This window comes from Pinus tabuliformis, chromosome 2_1 (genome assembly GCF_031772625.1).
Source record: "Pinus tabuliformis cultivar Carrire ecotype Pingquan chromosome 2_1, CPIR1, whole genome shotgun sequence".
In the NCBI taxonomy this organism is placed as follows: domain Eukaryota; kingdom Viridiplantae; phylum Streptophyta; class Pinopsida; order Pinales; family Pinaceae; genus Pinus; species Pinus tabuliformis.
The window spans coordinates 34054313-34058668 of record NC_142299.1 but is presented as its reverse complement, the minus strand read 5'-3'; the positions used below and the strand labels follow the sequence as shown (position 1 = coordinate 34058668).

At 37.5% G+C, this 4356-nt stretch overlaps 1 pseudogene; it reads right to left on the bottom strand.

The window, feature by feature from the left end:
- Positions 1–1417: 1417 nt before the first annotated feature.
- On the bottom strand, positions 1418–3856 carry LOC149198645 (putative pre-mRNA-splicing factor ATP-dependent RNA helicase DEAH5 pseudogene; annotated as a pseudogene).
- Between the last annotated feature and the right edge of the window lie 500 nt (positions 3857–4356).

Genomic DNA, 4356 nt, shown 5'->3' with positions numbered 1-4356 from the left:
CTTACTGATGCAGAGTTGTAGGTAAATGAATTTGTTTGGGTACATTACATTTAGCCCTTGAAATGTTTTCTGGATGGTTTGTGCATTAGAGACTATATGATTCTGTCTATTCCTTCAAATTTTAAATAACGTCAAGTTCTACTTGGGTTCATTCAGCATTAGACTTCCACTTCATCCTCTCCCTGAATTCAATAAAGTGGCCTCTGAGGTCACTTTAAATTTTGGAGAATTAGGACTAGTGGCAAGCTTCATCTTGTTCTCGTTCTTTGATGTGGACATGCTTACAATATCTTGGCATTTTAAAATTGCTTAAATTTCTTGCAGTATTTCTTTCGGAGAAAATGAGTAAATAATATTAATCACCCATAGATATTTAAACTATCTATGCCTTGGTACATGTTTTAAAGTTCACTAATTGAATAATCATGTTGGTGGATGCTTCCATATATTTATGATATAAGCAACTATTACCCCTCAAAGCGCATGTCTTTCTGAGGCACTTTCCACAGCAGTGTGATGGACATTTAAAGTACTTACATTCAACAAGTAGCAGTATTTTATATCCCTGTTGAGGTATTTTACAAGAGAGTTCAATTGTTGTAGGAAGGGTGTACAGTCAGAGGGGGCTTAATACTCCCATTTTTCCCTCATCCAAAGATATAAGTAAATATAACAGGGATCATAAAGGAGAAGTAAAATCACTTGCCTTATTTAGATATATTTAAGGAAGGATTGGGTAGCAATATTCTCACGAATTTCTAGAGATAAACAACTTGAGACATCAAGCCACAATACAATGGGGATATAGTCCATTGGGATAAAAATAAATAAATTTCTCATTCTAGGCATAAGGTTGTTATTCTCATTGCTAGCTTTGACTTTCTTCATAACTATTTTATTTTCTTGATGGGTTGAGAGTGTTAACAAGATCAAGTTTCAGACTTCTTAATAAGGAATACACTTATTTTTTTCCCTTGAGCACTTTGAGCAGACTTTTCCAATAGAATGAGGTCTTTATTCCAATTCCTTGAGGACAAATTGTGTCTTTGAAGGCTACAACTGACTTGTGTATCTTAATGATTAACGAGTATTTGTATACCTATTTGGGGAACCTTTTGGTTTCTTATTTGATAGCTGGTTCAAAACAAAAAAATATTTATTGGGTGATTCTGTTTAAGTTTATTATCTCGTATATATTTATCAAAATGACACCATGGATTAAATCTTTGGAGACAGGAAATTTTGATACATGCACACAACCGTTAATATTGCTTGAGGGATAAATTGAAGGTGTTGAGAAAGAATGGAAACTTCTAGGAATATGTGGAGGTGGACATTAGGACAAATCCAGTGATAAATTACATGGAAAGGCATATCCTAGATGTCACTAAAAGAAATATCTCAAAGAAAAATCAAATTATGGGTGCAAATGAGATTTGTATTCAGGCAGGTACCCTTCCAGCATACTGTGGGAGGAAATCTTTGGATATTTTGCAAGAGTCGAAAGGAAAAAAACTAAGGACTGTATCAAAATTTCAACATGCAGTGAATAAAAAATAGTACCAAGAAGCTTGTAAACGCACCTGCCCATAATGGTCAGCAATTGCTTTCTCACATCTCGGTCTCTCCTTAATGAGAGGGATTGCACAAAAATTTCAAAACACTAGGGACCTGAGAATTTTTTTCCTTCCAGACCTCAAACACAGATAATAATGTTAAGTGTTCCCCTTCTACTTGGAAAATTTTTCCCTTTTTTATGAGCTTGAGCTTGCTTCCTTTGAGGTCTGCCGAAAATGTTTTGTGTCCGAAGCATTGTTATTATGGTCAAGATCTCATCGCTACAACCAAGACCAACATTGGAAAGGATCATCTTTGAAAAAGGAGGTTGCAGTGGAAATTCAACCATTTTCATTGCCAATTTGGTTAGAACACCCTCCTCATCCAAAGATCCTAAACTGTACAATTGTTCCATTGCAAATATGACTACTTGAGGAGGAGGGGGATCCATAAAATCAAATGAGAGGAGGCCATTGAGTCCCATGGGTTTCATGATGAGCATAGTGAGTCCAATATTAATCCTCTTTATTTCTGGCACAATGGTGGGTAGCATCTCTTTGTGATATGCACTTTTTGTGTATAGACTATAACACTTGCCAAGACTTGTATGCCAGCACGTCTAACACGTTTCTTAGCCAATGGTTGAGACATTGGTGTAATGACCAGCAGATGCAGACCAAGTTTTGGATTGTATACATTCTTCTGAGAAAAACCAAGATCAACAACTTAGTAGATTCCATCAAAGGTTAAAGAAGCTTTTGCAAAATTGGTGTCCAAAACCACTATTCTTTTACCTGGAGGAGCAGGCTAAAAAAATCTTGTATGCATCTCACAAGGAAGAGCACTATATATCAAAAAGATGATGAGTTCAGGAACATTCTTTCCAAGTCCTTTCATTCTCTCATAAATAATTTGACATGCAGTATAAATTTCCTCCTATCTCATTAAGAAGAGAAGAATATCACCTTTCGGTTTTGTCAAGTGAATCTACATGACCGTGATCAATGAAACATCCAAATAGTCACTCTTTGATTGCTTGGAATAAGTATCTCTACGGGATAATTCCTCCCTGGGTTAGTGAATATATTGGAGTTGAAGAAATATCCTAAAAATTTCTCAGCGTCTAGAGTGGCAGAGGTGGCAATTAATTAAAGATCAGGTATGTGTCTAACCAACTGCTTCAGGAGCCTAAACAACACATCTGTGTGAATTGTCCTCTCGTGGTCCTCATCTAGCATGAATACTGAATACTAAGATATTTCTTCATCAACTAAAATATATCTAAGAATCATACCACCATTTATGTACTTAATCATAGTCTCTTGCCTAGTACAATCCTCGAAACAAATGGAATACCCAACCTCCTCCCCTAAACGACATCCAAATTCCTCCACTACTCTTTTTGCTACAAACATAACTTCCACTCTACGAGGTTAGGTACATATGATCTTACCTATGATAGTATAGCCTACCTCTGCCAAATATTGGGTCACTTGAATAGCCTTTCCAGAGCTAGTCTCCCCAATGACAACCAAAACTTGGTTGTCATTCACCACCTAGATCAATTCCTTCTTCAAATTGTAGATGGGAAGGCTCTACTTATGTTCCTGAATCAAGAGATTTGACGTTGTATGAATGTTGATGCTTTTCGAAAAGAATCATTCTTCCACTCAGTCATATAATAAGAAGAAAGCCCCACCACTCTCAACTCTTGTGCAAGATGCCTCTCACCTGTCTCTGGCTTTGGATCCTCCCATGGTCGATTCAAATCCTCGGGAAGGGAATCCAACATGGTCCTCTACTGTTGTTATCAAAGCTTCGTTCTCTCCTTTGTAAGCACTGGATGCATCATCGCTTCTCTCTACATTGAACCATCTGGATTCTTCACAATCTTCACAAGTGAAACATTGATCAAGTAATGAGTCTGCCCCTATAGGAAAGTAGGCTCATCCTCATTCAACTTGATCTCGAGCTCCTCCTCAATAGTACCATTGTCTTGGTAAAACATTCCATCTCCATATTTTCCATACATAGGATATTCCCTCACATCCAAGACCCTGGATACAACCAACTGCCTTGCTTCCGAGTTCTCAGGAGACCTCATTCTCTTCAGGGGCCTCGGGGAAGGCATGTTTTCCTCGTCATCTACAATGGTGATGCCTAAAATTCGAGTCCTATTTGTGGGAGGTTGATTGTAGTTGAGAGGATTCACCCTCAGAGCATCATCATCGACGATTTTCTTCATTGGAAACAAGTCCTCACCTATTTTCTGATCAACATCCCTCAAGGAAAGGCTCATTTTTCGTTGTGATGTAGATATGACTTTGACTCAAACCTTCTGATCTCTATTAATGGATTCCTTTGCATTAACCACCCTCCTACTTGCAATCTGCGAAATATGGAACAAACCCTCTTTCCCTTGAAAATCATTCAACGGAACAAAGAATCATGTATCCATTACCCTAGAAACCCTACCTTCATAAACCTCAAATAACTCAGGCTCCTTATTGTAGTTGTTTTGCTATTTATTGTAGTTTGGTCTAACGAAGGGCTAGCTTGAAAACCTTGGAAAGGAAGGTTGCGAAGGAAGAGATGTCTCCCCATGTTGAAAAAAGAAATTGTCACCATGTTGAAGAAGGCCTTGGACCTTAAAGTTGATCAAACAAGTCAAGAAGAAATCATTTTTGGTCCTGCATTTAAAAGTGATGAAGAAGAAATTGAAGAAAATTTTCCAATTTCAATGGAAGGTCAAGAAGGAAGCACTTTTGGTACTCCATTTGAAAGTGATGAAGAAGAAAT